The 18,793-nt window shown below is 37.5% G+C and overlaps 1 protein-coding gene across 1 annotated transcript in view; it reads left to right on the top strand.

Annotated features, from left to right (window-relative positions):
- HIP1 (huntingtin interacting protein 1) overlaps window positions 1-18,793 on the top strand; it is a 2,554,439-nt gene that overhangs the window by 1,678,163 nt on the left and 857,483 nt on the right. The gene's annotated exons all lie outside the window — the stretch shown is intronic.

An 18,793-nucleotide genomic window follows, 5' to 3' on the forward strand; every position in this document is an offset into this window, starting at 1 on the left:
TTTGTGATCTCTAGGCAATGTTTGTCATTATCAATTCGCAATGCCCTTCTCACTTGGTTACCACAATATTCATCACCGCTGGACTAGAGGTTACCAAGAATGAGGCGGTAATAAAAAAAAAAAAAAAAAGAGTGAGGTGGCAATTTGACTACAGTGGAGCAAAAGTGCATCCTTCTAACTGCATCTTTCCTCTGTTCTTAATGTTATCTTTTTATGTATTGGTTCCCCTGTGTACGTAACACTAAAAGAGACTAAAGCAAGTTTCAAATCTGCACTTCTACTCTCATCCATAGGAGAAGTCATATGAGACACAAAAGGAGTTGACAGCTTTCTTCCTTTCATGACAGAAAATTTGGGTTTTCTTATGTGTAACAAAAATAGGGAAGTGTATGTGAGGAAGGTAGATTCCATACAGAGAGTGTTTGGGGGAAGGGGTGATCCCTACATTAATGCTAGCTGTATTTGTCACTTTTTTTACCCTTAAAACTATTAGAAGCAGGCTAAATTCTGTTAATATTTACCTGGAAAAATAAAAACTTAAGGTTATGAATAAAACAATGACGGATATGGGCACTGCTTCCCCAGATGCCCCCCCCCCCGCTACGTAAAATGGGAATAACGTTGAGAAAAGTAACTGAAATGGATGCTTCTTCTTCTCCGTTCTTCCAGACTTTGCTAGAGGTATCTGCTGTGGCCCTCCTCAGACCATCCCTTTACTACTGCTAGCCCCTCTGTTGATGCTTTGAGAGATGCTGCTAAGGGTTGGGAGGATGGCATGTCCTCAAAGGCTGGAAATATGCCTTCCAGGAAAGGAAACTATGTCGGCAGGGTCTGGACTTCAGCCTTCAGGCTTCAACAAGACTACCAGCCCCACAGACCATTCCTCATATATCTTAGTTGGTGACTTCTGAAACCCCAAGAAAGAAGTCTCAGTAAACCTAAACAAGCCACTCTACTCACTACTCCTTCCAGGGAGTCTAAAGAAGAGTGATACACTTTTGCCAAAGGCTTTTTCAAGGTATTTCAGTTGTTACAGTCTGTTGCTGAATCCCTCTCATAAAAGGAAATGATCTCCATCCCCTTTTTGATTCAGAATCCCAGTCTGCTGTGGAAGAAAATGATTTATACTATGGTTCTCAAGTTTACCCCCCTATTCCCTGGAGTCTGAAGAGAATATTTGTTTTGTTTCACCAGTACACTAAATACTGTCTGCTGATACAATTACTAAAATGAAAGATATTTTCTAGTGGGAGATCAGTGAAATTTCAGACACTCAAAGAAGATAGGTGCTTTTACAGGTTGACACGCCTAAGCCTTCATCTGTTCTCCATGTAATCGGTGCTGTATAAGATGCAGCTGGTATTTCACCTTATAGTTAACCCCCTGCTCATAAGAAGCTCTTTAGACTGCACAAAGTATCGCATTCATGTATCTTTTACAGCCCTTGGTCTCTGCTGCACATTGCGGTGCTGACTTATTACTCCGTGCCCATCTTTGTGCTAATACATCCCCTGTGCAGCCTTGACGCCTTACTTTTCTTTACCTGCCTACACTGCTAAGCATCTCTTTCACTGTTTTTTTCTGCCTCCTACTTACCCTTGCTACCCATACCAAGACCACTAACTTTAGTCTCTTTTTTCATGTGACCCTATAACTCCTTAGCCTTGCTTCTCCATATCTGCACTTCTTTTTCCTACTAACACTTCTATCGCTCCATTCCTCTGCCCACTTAAGTTAAACACAAGTTTTCAGTAACTTTTTTGTGCTACAATTTACAACATATATTTAATAAATTGCAAAACTTAGTAATTGTTCCTGATGATTCCTTCTCTTAGAGTCAGGACCTACCACTCTGTTCGCCCTCACTATGCTCAGGCTCACTCTGCTCCCCTCCCCTACCCTGCCCTCATTTCCACCCACCCTCAATACACCTACATTTATTTTAACCAAACCAGTCCCACTCAGCACATCTGCCCGGTCAGCATGCAGATCCCTTAATTACTATATGACATAATCCTGATACTAACTCAATATAATTTCTAGCACCTCCCACCTAACCACTACTCACATAATCTATCTAGGCATTCTACCACTTAGCTGCATTTACCTTTCCTCAGTCATTATTAGTCCCCCTTAGAATTTGCTGGTGAATTTACTTACTACCCAAAGCTTTCACAGGTGTTCTAAGTACAAAATAGTTCCTGTATTTCCTAAATAACTCCCTGACACCAACATGCTACTTATGTATAGTATAATACTCATAATCCTCTCAACAGCTGCCCATTAAACAGGTTACCATTCTCATCTAACCATACCCCAAGCCAGCCACAAAACTGCATTCACCTACTCTCACCAAAAGCTAGCCACTTACTTGGAAATATCACCAGCTGTCTTTAAGTCCATTTTCTTTTACCAAGTGACTCATAAAATACCTCCTGTTTAAAAAGCTCCAAATAACCACTCACTTGGGTATCACAAACACATATCCAGACTCATTCACATGCTAAAAAACATAGCTGCTAAACTTATAATAAATTCAAATCCAGGTCCTATTCCCCCCTCAACCCACCCTCAAACACAAAATATACTTAACCTACCTCGAAAAGGATCGGACTTGCTACTTCTAAATTTAAATCTTATAAGTGTTGTTAATAAGGTTCAATGCTATCCTCTCTCTCTACTGCTCAGATATAGGTATCTTAACAGAGACTTGGCTGAAACCACACATTACAGATAATGAAATCACTCTTCCAGGTTACAACCTTTTTAGACCAGATTGCAGAAAAGTAGTGGAGGAGTAGCCAAAGTATTTAAGAATAATCTTATGCCGCAACCACTGAGTCTAAGCATTCCAACTCCTAATAATACCGAGATACTACTGACCAAATTACAAGTCAACACTAACAAGTATATAACAGTAACAGCCACTTATATCCCACCTGATAGTATAGTAATAACCCACGTCTGGGTGTGGGTAATGCTGGATTTACCCACAGTTGGTGTGGTTTGGTCACGAGGGCAAAGCCTGAGCGACCAAACAAAGACAACCGTGGGTAAATCCAGCATTGCCCACACTCAGACGTGGGTTATGGCTATTATACAATGACATTATTTAAGAAAAAAAATACTTACTTTTCTTAAGTAATGTCCTTGTATAATGGTTCCATGTTGTCCTTGCGCGGCTCGTAGCTTTTTCTGATGTACTGCACATGCATATGGGACTTGGATCCCCACGCATACCCACTACATCAGTGCTTCGGAAAGTAAGCAACGGAGAAAAGACGATTTCCGTTGCTACGTTTTTCTTTCTTTCTTTTTTTTTAATTAAAAAAAATAGTTTGGGGAAATTTAGGGGTAGGAGAGCTACAGTCAGGACTCAGCACATACGAGAAAGACAGCTTGAAGAAAATACAAGGGAAATCGGGTGTGTGTGTTTAATTTTATGTAACGTTCCTGGTTTTCCTTGTATTTTCTTCAGGCTGTCTTTCTCGTATGTGCGGAGTTGGGACTACAGCTTTATTTATTTATTTTTTAATAGAAAAAATAAAAACTTGGACAATATACCAACAGAAAAAAAGTCCGGGTGAATGGACATTTTCCGTTGGTATATTGTTGGATTTACAATGGGCACGCTGGTTGAGCTGGCCAATCAGCATGCACGTTTTGGAATACTAATGGCCAGTCATTGTATAATAATGTTTCTACAATAGAGCACTTCCACCCATGCGTCTCAAATGCCACTACCCATGAAACTAATCATCATGGGTGATTTCAATCCTGATTGGTTCATCTGTAACTTAAAAAAACCCCAGCAATCATATCAACCTTTGTGGCTTCACACAAATTATCCAAAGCCCAACCAGAATAGATAAAAAAATCAAACAGCCAGTCTATCCTAAACTGGACCCTGACTAACAAACCCTCCCACTATCAGAATGTCAGCTGTCTATGTGATAGTCTTAGCAACCACATACCAACCTATCTATTTGGACAACACACCAACCCTATTAAACATACAGCTTATCACCAAATCTGTAGTAAGAAAAATGTCAATCCCCCCCCCCCCCAAGATCTGATAAACACTCTAAAAAATGTAACTGGACTCCGCTTAAGAACTTGGCCCTAGATGCTGCTGTAGAATATTTTAATAATACTTTCCTAATATTGTTAACAGAATAGCACATCCCAGAACAGTTCAAGCAAAGGCAAATTATATTCCATGGCTAACTAACAAAACAAGAACCCTCCTTAAGCTAAGAGATAAGACTTGGGAATTATGGTATACTAACAAAACTCAACCTAATTGTTTAGCATATCAACAAACCAGGAGTAAGGTCAAACACCAAATCAAACTAGACAAAAAAAATCACTACATTAATATACAATTGAAAAATCAAAGAAATCCGTAAAAATTTTGGACCACAATCAAAAAACCTCCATTCTGGACAAGCTTCAACTCCCCTCCCAAATATACCAATCAGGTACCATTGCAGAACAATTTGATGAATATTTCACTGAAAGTATAAAACTTCTAGGAGTCATGGTTGATAATAAGCTGAGATGTGATTTACACATATCACAAGCAATTAACAAGATACACAAAAAATGGAAACTCTATACAGAAATTAAAAAAAAATTTCTAACAGATCTAGGGTAGCTATTGCCAGAATCCATCTTCTATCAACACTCCTCTATTCCTTACTCATAGTTAAAAAGGCAGACTTAGATAAAATAGAAATGTGCTATAACAAAACAGCAAAATCTGTCACTGACTCTACACATAGGGCACACCACTGCCTTACTCTAAAAAAAAACACTTTCTTGGCTAGAATTAACACAACTCCTATCTTGTAATCAGTTAACCATGGCATAAGCTACATTATCAGCCTGAGAAAACTCCAGCTCTCCTAAACATACTACTACCTTATTCCAACAAGCTTCGATCAGCAAATAAGTCATAGTTACAGATAACAAAATCTAGAAATACTCCAGGAAACTCTCAGTATTCCAGGCTTGCAGCAAAAAACTGAAATACACTTCCTCACTCTATTAGAACCACTACCAACCCTACTCAATTTTAAAAAGCTACTCAAAAGTTATTTGTCAGACTCATGGCTTTGCTCATGTTACAGTCCAGGTTAAGTAAGAACAATTACAGCTATTTCTCCCTTACTCATAAAACTATCACATTAACATCCTCTTATATTACCCACAAAATTTTTTCCCTTACCCTACCTATACATTACCTTACTTACCTGTATAGAAACTTCTTATTCACTAATTGCAATTATCACCATCAAAAAATCCTCCCTTCCTTCAATTTTTGTCATCCTTGCCTCTTTCTTCCTCACTCCCCTTTTTTCTCTCCTTTAATATTATGAAACAGAAAGTGATTTCAGAATAACTTGCTTATTGAAGATTTTATTGCTAATTGTAAACACATACTTTATAATTAATATCCAAAGATTCTATTGCCAACTGTAAACCATGTGTCACAATAGGTACCCCATGGCTAGTCTTTGACTATATATTGGACATCTGTATTGTTGCAATACCAGATAAACTATGCCAACTCTGCCTGTTTCTTATTTATTGTATAAGTACTTTAAATTAGGATATCTCCTTCATGTCTTTTTCATCATTGTATAGCTAGCATCATTATGTCTATGTTTTTATGTATTGTTTCTATGTGGAGCTCTTCTCCTCTGGCCTTCGCTGAAAATGGGTTTCTGCCCAGTCAGACTTTCCTGATAAACAAATATAAAATAAGATAAAAATAAAATATAAATAAATAGTTCCCATGTTCCTTTTTCACAGACCTGTGGCAGAGCCAGCAGTTACCTCTTTAGCTAAGAAAGCTGAGTCTAAGCTATTTTCTTCCCCTAATCCTGTTATCACTTCAGATAAAAAAAAAGAAGGGCATTTGATAGGTTTGGGGGGAAAAGTTTATAATTCCTTACTCTGGGCTTTAGGACAGTTAACTGTCAAGTTCATATGACAAAGTACCTGCTTGTGTCTTTTGCTGAAATGAGTAGACTTCTAGCAGACCTTCCTTCTTCAGAAGCTAAGTGTTATCTCTATAATTTAATACTTCAGTTTTTCAGGTAACAAAACATTCATTTTAAGTGTTCTTATCTTACAGCAGATGTCATGTCTAGGTCAACTGCCACTGACTGAGTTATGCACAGTTACTAATGGTTAAAATCTCAGAGTTTGCGTGAAGATGTTAAAGCACAGATTCTCATTGCCCCACTAGTCAGGGATGTTTTAGTTGGCTCTTTTTCTGCTCGTGCTGATGAAGAAGGCTAACTTATTCAAGGGTTAAAACACAGTTTTCAGTCTCAGTCCTTGATACACTAGGAAGTACAAATCTGTCCCTGTCCCCTTTTACATGAAATCTGCCAAATAATCCTAATAAAAAGCGGTAAACATCATTTTAAAAAGCAATGGCAGGACTAATCCAAGAATCAAAGGGGTATTACCCAAAATGAAGGACAGGCTAATGATACTTGACAATTTTCTTCAAATCCCCTCCCCACTCTGGCCGCCTTCAAAATCTAGCATCCAGTCTATCTCTTTATCTTCCTTTTTGGACCCAGATAACATCAGATGCATGGGTTCTGGATATCATCCAGAATATTTACAGATGGAGCCGAGACTCCCTTTTTCCAAGGTCAGGAGTTTCCCCTTCATCCATAAAAAAAAATCATCAATTGCCTCCCATTCTCTCCAACATATTATTTCAGGGAGTCATAGAACCATTTCTAAATCCTTTTACAGGACAAGGATTTTACTCTGTGATCGTCCCAAAAATAAATGAACTTTGAGAACCATTTCTAGATCCTTCCCAGAATTCAAGATGCTGATCGCAGTCCCTTTTCTCTCATTTCCTTCTTTTTGCTTTATGGTGATTCTGCATGCCACCCAATCCCCAGTCTCACAGATTTGCTCCAGTGGTATTTACAAAATGCTTAGCTACAGTAATTGCTTTCTGCAGTCTCCAGGGCATTCATATTTTCTCTTACTTAGATAATTACTTTATTTTTGTGGACTCATCACAAAATTGTCAAGATTATCTGATATTTGTAAAAAAAAAAAAAAAAAAAAATTCAAAACCAAGGATTCCTCCTAAACCTAGAGAAGTGTTCCCTTAAATCCAGCTCAAGGAATCACTTTTCTAGGTCGTGTGCTAGACACTTCTTCAGTGATGATTTATCTTCCTCCAGAGAAGAAAAATATCAGTCTTGGTGATTTCAGTTTTCTTTCCAATAATTGACCTCAACAGGAGAATTCCTCATTATTCTTGGTCTTCTCAATTCTAATGGTCTGCTTAGCCAGATTACATATGTGGAAAACTAAGTAGTAGTAGTAGTTTTGTTGATTTTAATTTCAGTCATTGGTAATCAGCAATTAATTTGTTTGATATTTTCTGTTTCAATCAAACTCACCCGCAAGTATTCATTAAAATTTTATATTTGTTGCAGTTTATGGGAGACCTATGAACTAGCAGGAGGATCTAGGAACTACGCAGTACTGTGGGAGACATTTTACAACATATAGAAAAGGACCATTACACACACACACACACACACACACACACACACACACACACACACACACACACACACACGAGTCAGGCTGTAGGCAGGCTGGTTTTGTTAGAATTTGAAAATTTATCAGAAAAACATGAAGAAGCTTGCTATATAGGTGTTTAGAATAATAAGGAAAATGTAGTGTTGTAAAAGAGGCAGCAAGTCAACAAAACAGCACCTCAAAAAAATGTTACTCTCAGAACGTTGGCAAACCAGGCTAAGAATGGATCCATATCAGTTTGGATTCATTAAGGGTGAGTCCTACGTACTCAACCTGATACCTTTTTTTTAAAAAAGGTCACCAATTCAATGGATGAAGGCAGAATGGTACATAACGCATACCTTGACCTGGCCAAAGCTTTTGACACATTTTTTCACACAGGCTTAGTAGAAAAGCTAAATAAACTAGGAATAAACTCCTGCTGGATATCCATCTAGCTGACAGACGAGGGTGCCCACAAGGCAGGTGCAAGGAGATGCACTTGCACCCCCCTGGAATCGGCTGGCTGGGAGAGTAGTCTTTTAATTTAAAAAAAAGATGTTTTTTTTCTTTTTAAGGCAAAAATAGCAAGAAAAGTGAGCACAAGCAGAGCTGGAGATCACAATGATGTAAAAAATCCGTTCTTTTTCCACAACTGCTGTAATACAATGAAAACATTTATTAAGCAAGATGCACACAATCAGATAAGCGCTTTCGTCTCTGCTGGTTCAGAGACTTCTTCAGACAAAGAAATAAGGATGAAACAACTCTTTAAGTACTAAATTACAGCTTATGCAACTAAGCCAATGCCCCTAATTAATGTTAAAACACGCCTACCTTCAACTTGCTAATGCTTACTTTAAAGAATGTTTGAAAAATAAAGTAGTGCCTAAAGGAATGTGACATTTTCCTTCTGGACTTATTACTAATTCACTGTTCCACAAAGAACTTTTGGCCATGTTTGATCATCATGGATATGAATATGCATATATGGACATGGTTATTAAATTCAACCAAAAAGACACTGAGACTTTGACTAAAGAGGCATGTGAAGTAGATAAAGATATCACTAGTGATGTTATGCATGCATCTGCTTTGCTGGAATACAATCATGTTTTTAAATGTATTGAAGGGCAAATAAATAGTATTGTAAATAGGAAAATTAAAGGGCTTAATAGAGACAGGATGCAGTATGAGTCCAACACTGCGTATCCTGACCCACCAAAGTTTCAGGCTTGGGAGAATAATAATAATACTATTAATAATAACAGTCATGTAAGGGCACAAACAAATGATATGGATGTTGTTTTTAGAACAGGAGGATTTTCCACCCCTAAGACGTTCAGAACATATCAGGGAGAGAAACAATCAGGAGAATGCTCAGGAAATGAACCATCAAACATATTGGAGGAGGGGGAACAACTCCAGTTTCACAGGGAACATGAGAGGCAGCCGATATATAGTATTTGGTGCCGAGATAGTTAACATGTTAAATCAAGAAGGAAAACCTTTTATTCACTTGAATTCAAAGGGTGACTTCAAAGTATTTATTTTTTCCTCCATACACATTGATCAAACTATATGTGACCTGCTGGGTAGGGGGATGTCCTTTGTCCCAACTAAGTCTATGGATGCGAGTAATACTTTGGTAGATTTAAAACAATATGTAATGAAATTAAACTTGAGCATAATGTTCCACAGTGTAGAATATACTAGGAACCCACCATAGATCTCTAGCACATATAACCCACCACTCCACCCAACTTTACAGTTATTTGAAAATGTGTGAGTTGGACTTGCAGAGCTGAGAACACAGGAAGCTCCGAAATATGACATACAATATGTCTAAAGAGGAATTTGAATGTTTGCAGGAATTAAAAAGTAAGAATGATGTGAGAATCATGAAACCAGATAAAGGGGGTAGGGTGGTGATTATGGATGTTGAAATGTACAATGACAAGATGATAAAAATATTAGAAAGTAAACTTATAAAAAAGTCTCACTAAATGAACTTAATGGAGCTTATAGAAAAATTAGAAATGAGCTCAATGATTTATTTATAGAAGGAGTATTACCATTGATGAGCTTAATTACATGAATGTCCCCCACCCAAAAACACCCACTATATTTGGGTTTCCCAAAATCCACAAATATTTATGTAATCCACCAGTGAGACCTATTGTGGATAGTAGGGAATCCATAACACAGCCCATTGCTAAGTTCTTAGACCTTCAATTAAAGAATGTACTACAAGGAGAAGTCCATTTATGTAAAGACTCGTGGGACTTTTTGGAAAGAATAAACAGCCTTGAATACTCTGATATAGGGGTGTTTTTGACCATCGGTGTAACAGACTTCTACACAGTTATACCACACAAACTAGGGGTTGAGTGGTTCAGGGACTATTTTGTGGAGAAGAAAATAGCTCAGACTAAAGTTGATGTTTATGAACAACTGATAGAGACTGCTACGTAATAATATTATTCTGTTCAACAAAGAATTTTACCTACAATTGGAAGGTGTGTCAATGGGTTCAGCATGTTGGGGTGTATACACAAATGTCATAATGCTCCAATGGGAAAAGAGAGTTTTAATAAATTCACCTTACTTTTCATTTTGTAAAAGCTACCTGCGGTTTTTGGGCAATATTTTTATTTTTGGACAGGTCTTTCTGAAATAATTCCTAAGTTTTTAGACTATGTGAGCAACTCTAAAAGTTTCTTGAGATTTACCCACTCCATTAGCCTTGCTGAAATTTCATATTTGGATATTAGATTGATGAAAGACGGAACAGAAAATATTAAAATTTGAAATTTTTAGGAATTCTATGTTCTCAAATAGTTATTTGCACTATGATAGTTCCCACCCTTGCAAACAAAAAAGAGCTGTGGTTAAAGGGCAGTTTGTAATGGCTGCACGTATGGTCACCTTCTTTAACAGTTTTTTAGATGAATGTGACAAGCTGAAAGACGTGTTTATTTTTAGGGGCTATCCATTCAGTCTTGTAAATGAGGTTATGCTGGAAGTAATCAACAAGCGTGAAAGAGGGTATTTTTTGTCTATTTTGAATCAAAAGGCGGGGAACTGTAATGTAGATAACATCTTGGATAATTATTTACAAAATACACACTGTTCTCATACACTGAATTTGCAAAGTGTGGAGCGTAATGAACCAAGTAATTTTAATACTGCATTTGTTACTACATTCAACAGCTCGAGTAAGAACATAGCTGATATACTGGCCAAGAATTAGTTGGTTATTGGAAACAACAAGGACATAAGGGAACTGGTTGGCAAAAAACCTTGTATAGTGTATAGAAAGGACAAATGCCTAAAGTCTATTTTAGAGACTAGAACTAAGGGACATGAAAGTGGGAAGCTAAGTAAGTGTGGTAGTTACAATTATTGTCCATATATACAAGAAGGATGTCATTTTAACATTAATAATATAAAAGTGAGTTTGAATCAGAAATGTTCATGTAACACTGAGAGAGTGGTATACTGTGCATTCTGCTTCAAGTGTTCTTGTTTTTATATAGGCAAGACGGAAAGGAAGTTTAGGAACCGCATTTATGAACATCTCAGGGATATAAAAAACAAAAATGTAAAGTATGCATTGGCAAAACATTGTACGGAACATGTTGACCATGCTTGTAAATTTATTATTATTGAGACACTTACCCCAGTCTTAAGGAGGTGGTCCATGGACATTAATTTTGGAAAAACATGAGGCTTTATGGGAACTGAGAACTAATGCCACACAGTGGCCAGGCTTAAATGATGCATTCTCATCGTCCTGTTTTTTAAAACTTAAGGCATTAGAAAGATGAAATGTATTTATTGCGTGCTTTACATGAGATTATGCTAATACTGTTTCCACATTTATTATATTGCATACTTTTTGATACTAGTTTTATTATATATAGGTTTTTACATAGTTTTTAGTAATTCACAGATTTACGAAGGTTTTATGCTTTAGTATGAACTGAGAACATACCACACAGTGGCCTGGCTTAAATAATGCATTCTCATTATCCTGTTTTCTAAAATTTAAGGCATTAGAAAGATGAATTTTATTTACTGTGTGCTTTACATGAGATTATGCTAATACTGTTCCATATTTATTATATTGTATTTATTATAATATATATATATACTTTTTGATACTAGTTTTATTATTATATACAGGTTTTTACATAATTTTTAGTAATTCACAGATTTGTGAAGGTTTTTTGCTTTACTATGAACTCAGTGTGCTGGTGGGTGTGTCTTAACATTAATTAGGGGCATTGGTTTAGTTGCATAAGCTGTAATTTAGTATTTAAAGAGTTGTTTCATCCTTATTTCTTTGTCTGAAGAAGTCTCTGTACTAGCAGAGATGAAAGCGCTTATCTGATTGTGTGTATCTTGCTCAGTAAAAGTTTTCATTGTACTACAGCAGCTTGTGGAAAAAGAATGGATTTTTTACATCATTGTGATCTCCAGCTCTGCTTGTGCTCACTTTTCTTGCTATTTTTAGGTTCATAGGTTTATACTAGGCTATCTGCCCTAAGGCATTTATAAGCCTAGCCCAAATTTTTGTGGCTTACGCCACCCCTTATATGAAAAAATACTGTGCCCATTAGTTTGTTGTGCCTCTGTCCAGCAGTGACACAGAGATGATTCCCGGGGTAAACCTACGATCTCCCATCCACAGGTCAAGATTTCTCTTGAACAGAGCCAGTGAGGTGCTCTGCCTCACATGGACCGGGATTTTATTCCACAGCATAGGGAGTCTCTGAGTGATAAATCTATCCCTCCAGCACTTCCTATTTATATCCGTGCTAAGGTTTAAGTCGCTTGCTCTAGTGGTTTTGGTGGATTTGGATTTTTTGAGGTGGAGCATGTCCATTAATTCCGGGTTGGACATGGCCTTGTATGTCAGGCACATGTCACCTCTGAGCAGACGGTATGCGACTGAATAGAGCTGGAGTTTCTTCAATCTGGCAGCATATGACAGATTTTGGAGTCCCTTTATCCTTTTGGTGAGGAACTTTTGGGGTCTCTCCAATTGCTGCAGATGTCGGGTGAGATACATCCCGAATGGGGCATTGTACTCGATCATTGGTCTGATAAGTGAAGAGTACAGGGGAACAATGACCTCACTAGATCTGGATGTGAATCCCTTCATGATCAGGTGGCAATGTAGAAGGTCTTTCTAACCACTTTAGCAACGTGAGTGTCAAAAGAAAGGCCACTGTCAACCTGGGTCCCCAGGTCCCTAATAACCTCTTCTGTGCTTAGTGGATTGCCACCTATATGGTAGCTTGGGGTTACCTTGTTTTTCCCGAAGGGTATGACTATACATCTTTTGGCGTTTAACTTCAGGCCATGGCTCTGGCACCAGCTATCTGTTTCCGTGAGTCCCTTCTGAAGGATATCCGTGTCCGATGCACTTTCCACTATGGAGCCCAGTTTGCAGTCGTCTGCAAACTTTGTCAGCCAAAGTCCTCCCATGTTGGCCTGTACTTCTGAGAAGTAGATGCCAAACAATAGCGGGCCAAGGACCGAGCCCTGTGGGACACCACTTGTGACCGCTTGGAGTCTGACATAGCGCCAGCAACTCTAACCCTGTGGGTTCTGTCCTTAAGCCAGTTTGCAACCCATCTTGTGACATATGGGTTTACATTTAAGCTGGTAAGCTTTTCTACAATACCCGAGTGGGGTATTGTGTCGAAAAACTTTGCAAGGTCAAGGTAGGCTGTATGGACTGCCTTTCCCTCATCAATGGCCTTGGTGACTGTTTCGAAGAAGTCGACCAAGTTCAAAAGGCATGATCTTCCCTTAACGAAGCCAAACTGGGTCGGGTCCAATGTCTGCAAGTCCCCTATATCTTTGTTTATGACTTATTCATTTCTTTTTAAGAGTGTTCTTTAAGAACGTCCTTTGCGTCCAGTCGCACAGATGCTTCTGCGTCTATGTGACTGATGGTTTACGTCTTCATCTTCCGTGCCTGCGTGGAATTTGAATTCCAGAAGACTTTTGGACTGTGGATGAATGCACAAGTGAGAGGTAGGTGTGTGTGTGTGTGTGTGTGTGTGTGTGTGTGTGTGTGTGTGTGTGTGTGTGTGTAAGAAGTAGGTAGGTCTGTGTATGTGTGTAAGAGGGAGGTAGGGGTGTTTTTTTGTGGAAGTAAGAGGGGGTATGAGTGTGTGTAAGGGGGGGGGGGTCATACCTTAGAATTATCCAGATTTTTGCCTCATATTTTCAGTTTGTTTTTCATAAAATTATGTTTTTCTGGCAAATCATTGTGGACTGAAGTCAGAAATAATGGCATACATTTGAGTTTTAGACTTTATATCTGCCACGGTGGTACAGCTGTAAAGCATTGTTACCTCACAGCAAGAGGTTCTCCCATTCGATTCTCGGCTTGGCTTGGGAGTGCCTTCTGTGTGTAGTCTGCATGTCCTCCCCGCGGTTGGGTAGCGTTCGAAAGACATGCGTGTGTAAATGGGCGTGCCTTCGTTGAAGGTTGGGCGTCGAGCTGGTACATCGGCGTTTCGTAAAAATCTACTGCCAATCATTAGTGGACCGGAGTTCCACTGTGGCGACCCCTTACCAGGAAAAAGCCGAAAGACAAACAAACATCCTCAGGAAATGCATACCAATGAAACCCTTGGAAGGAATGCTAATCAGGATTTTTTCCTGTGGGTTTTTTGGATTTCTCATAAAAAGTGCGCAGTTTATTTATTTTAGATACTGTGTGGTTGTTTTATTGTTACCAGTCTTGGATTATTTCATACATTGGAAACCAGCTTGTTAGGTTTACACTGGACTCTGGCTACTTGGTTTGTCCGCCTTACCAGGAAGTAAACCCTTTGTCCTCTCTCTCTGTTTGCCGTCATTGTTTTCTGACTGTTAGAAGATCTGTGCAGCTTGTTTTTTTGCAAGAACAGCAAGTTTGGACCATATATTCAAACAACAAAGTATTTTCACTATTCTGGATCACATTTTCTGCTTTACTGTGTTTGACTTTTTCCACTAACGGTACATTACTTAACACATCTTGTTTTCTGTCAATATTATACGTGGTTGAAACTTAACGTCACACAGCTTCATTGACCTAGTTTGGCTGTATTTCATGAAGATTATATACACTTTTTGGTGGTTGCACTAACAAACCTAGACAAAGGACAAATCTCTTATTACTGTAGTTACAAGAGAGATTTTTTTATTGAGTTATGTTTGTTATAGTAGTTTACTGTGAATGCAAAAACTTTTTTTTGAAAGACTACAACTATTGAAGTGAGGGGTGTATTTTGACCAACACTTGTATGAGTTTTTACTTGGTTCAGAATCTTGATTTAATTTCTAAGAGGATTCACTTTGGCACTGTACAAGATGATATCTATCTACACGGAGGTTTTGTTTTGGGCAGGATTTTATGTACATATTTTGTTTTAATTATGGAAGTTAATCAAGAGAGTAATTCACCATGTGAAGGTAAGGGACAACTTACACAATTGGTTGAACTGTTAACTCAGAAGATGGTTGAAGGTTGTACATCACTTCAGTTGTTTCTTGCTTCGCAACGGCAGAATATTATAGAAAATCACAATACAGTCAGACCCCAATCCAGTTTACCTCATGATGATACAAATAGACAACAGGTACAGGGGAATAACAATGAACTTTTTGGGCACATGAACACTTTTTCTCAAGATTCTATCTTAAACGAGAATATTAGTTTGGGGCCACAGGAATTCTCCAACTGGCTGTCTCAGAACTTTGATTTTTCTACAAGGGCAGTTAATTATGTAAGTTAATCAAGAGAGTAATTCACCATCTGAAGGTAAGGGACAACTTACACAATTGATTGAACTGTTAACTCAGAAGATGGATGAGGGTTTTCATCACTTCAGTTGTTTCTTTCTTCGCAACGGCAGAATATTATAGAAAATCACAATACAGTCAGACCCCAATCCAGTTTACCTCATGATGATACAAATAGACCACAGGTACAGGGGAATAACAATAAACTTTTTGGGCACATGAACACTTTTTCTCAAGATGTTATCTTAAACGAGAATATTAGTTTGGGGCCGCAGGAATTTTCCAACTGGCTGTCTCAGGACTTTGATTTTTCTACAAGGGCAGTCCATTTGAATGATATTCAAATTAGTATGAAGTCCCAATTGAGGGACCTCGAAAAGAAACTTAAGAAATTAAGGACTCTACAAATCAAGAATGCTTATTTAAGGGAATGTTTACACCACCAGGAGGTACCAAAAGGCCACATACTTTTTAAATTTCCGTTCAGTGTGGTCCATGGGTCCAAAGAATATTCAACCCTGGTTGAGATGTTTAGCTGCTTTAGGTTGGAATTTATTGTTACATTTAATACTGAGAGAATTGTCAATTTCATTAATGATGCAACCAACCTAGAATGGTTTATTAAAAGTGGTTTGTTGTTTTTTGAGTACCAATATAAATTTAACAATATCTTTAGTTTTGTGGATGAACACGCATCTAGAGTTACAAAGAAAAAAGAAAAGAAGTTAGCTAGGGACAATGCTGAGTACGGGGGGGGGGGGTTGAACTTACCCGTTGGCTTGGGGTGGTGCGGATAACACACATAACATACAGGACCCTGTACCGGTATACCAAGATTCACAACAACAGTTATGAATCTACTTCTGAAGAGCCTGAGGCTGCCCCATTAGGGACATGACAGTTGAGTCCCCCACACGAACTGAGGAGATCAGAATTTTTTTTTATGTTTTATTTATTTTAACATTTGTTAACTGGGAAAGTCTGACTTGGAACAAAGCCAATTTTCAGCGGAGGCCCAGGGAGAAACACTCCAGACACATCCTGAACCAGAAAAAAAGGAGTTTTGCACCAGCACAGAAGGTCAGGTTCAACCAACAAAGAATTTACTATCCCACAAAGTAAACCCCAATCAGTTTGACAATAATTATATAGAAATTGTTAACGTTGGGGGAGGGGGTAAAATCCTAAGATGCAACTAAGTCCATATTTTCAACTATTCTGATATGGAAATGAATACAACAAACTAAGTTGTTTGAAAAAGGATTTAAGTTTGTACCCTCCCGGGGTGGAAACATTGTGGATACAATCTTAAAACTCAAGTTGTTTGTAAGGAAATTGAACTTGTCCTATTTATACAAGGACAGTGTGATACCCTGTTTACCAAATTTTTGCAAGAAAGAAGTATTATTAATCCACTACACACAATGTGTTACAGGTTTTTCAAAAAGTTTGTGAAAGAGAAATTTATTGTACATTTAAGAATAGAGGAAAGGTTTTTCAAATCCTAACCATTGAAGAGCTGGACCTCCTTGACAGTGTTAACAACGGTAGGTCAGTTAGAATAATGAAGCCAGACAAAGGTGGGGGAGTGGTGATCACCACACATATAGACTACATAGGAAAAAATTTTAGTATGTTACAAGATGAGAGTCGTTATAACTTCTAGTAACAAGATTAATATTTCTTACAGAAACATCGCCTTATTCTTGGAAGGCGTCCTATTTTGTGCACTATTACCAGTGAAACCTACAAGTTTTTGTATACTAGACACACAAAAATGTGGAAGATCCCCATACAGGCTTATTGTAGCAGCTCAGAGGTCTAAACATGCCCTCTTGCAGTATACCTAGACAGGAAGTTAAAAACTTTGTTGAACAAACTCTCAGAAAACAAGGATGCCTCCCAACATCCTGGTTTTAAAGAAATATTGTTATATGTGTTTAAATACATACTTAAATGTGTTATACATCTTTGTTTGAAACCATGACACCTTGATTTAAAACTGAATTCAGTCCTCTAATGTTAAAACAACAATGACCAAATACAGTACAAAAATCACACCATACTTCATGGTGAATCGATGATTCACTAGTGACATCTATTTGCTAACATTAGTATAACTTGTGAAATATCACCAAAACACATTGATGTTTGTATTTGCTACACTCAGTGGACATAAACTTCTTAGATTATGTCTAAATATTGAAAATTGTCTGCCACTCCACATCATTAAAACAGATTCCTTACATGAGACCTGTAAAGAAATATAATGATTTGTGACAATAATGTCATTCTGTGTGTATACTTGTATTTGTGTATACACACATACACACTTATACTAGCTAACAAAGTCCATTTTGAACTTGAAAGACTGGTTTCAAGACACACTATATTACGCCTTGAGATCCAATATTTAGGTGAATGTATTTCGAGACTAAGGACTTAATGGATAAGATCAGGACTGTAGAGGAACTGTTAATAATTCTAGAGAGAGAGTAACTGTTAAACAGTAGTACAGTAACTAACCTAGTGACAAACAATAATGAAAAGGTGTGTATCTACAAGTATCATGAATACAGACATTTCATCTGAAACTGGGAAAAATATAACTAAAAAAAAAATGCAAACACTGAAAGACTGGGTACAAACAACAACGAGGTTCAAGTCAACCACCAACTCAGGACACAAAGAGGACTCTGAGAAGGTTCAATGTTCTCAGTACCAAAGCAAACAAAAGCAAAAAAAAAAAAAAAAGAAGTGGTGAATGTACCTCGGGTTAATGATTTCTGTGATTCAGTGTTCTGTTTGAGAGTGTTTACACTTTGACTGAAGCTCATATAATATGTCTTAAAAAAAGAAAGTAATTTCATTTTCCTAATAAGAAGAAGATAGGAGAAGTCTGTTGGTGGACTTCAGATATACATCGTAAATTAAATCTAAAAGTACATTTTACATGATGTTGCTGTTAATAATTCAGAAAATGATAACAAGTTAAAGATAAATTAGTGGTGATGAATAACAAAGATTATGTGGAACATATCATGAATTTGTTGAATGATAGAATAAATTATCAGAGTGTAAATATAGAAGTTGTTCTGAATAGTTACAGAAAAATTGATACTTATTTGTTCGACATGTTGTGTCAAGAAGAACTTGACAATGTAGACTATGACTTCTTGTGTGTAGAACATCCAAAACTAGGCAATTTTTTAAATTACATACAGACAAAGATTCATTAAGTTTTAGACCAATAGTGTCAGCAAAAAATTCAAAAACAGAAAGAATTTCAGTGTGGTTAGACAATATTTTAAATAAGGTTGCACAGAGAGCTGAATTCTACATTAGGGACTCTTGGCATTTATTGGAGAGTCTTGGACGATCTAATTTAGATTGGAACATGTTCAATTTT

The sequence above is a fragment of the Protopterus annectens genome, chromosome 13.part0, assembly GCF_019279795.1.
Source record: "Protopterus annectens isolate FY-2018-M chromosome 13.part0, PAN1.0, whole genome shotgun sequence".
Taxonomy (NCBI): domain Eukaryota; kingdom Metazoa; phylum Chordata; order Ceratodontiformes; family Protopteridae; genus Protopterus; species Protopterus annectens.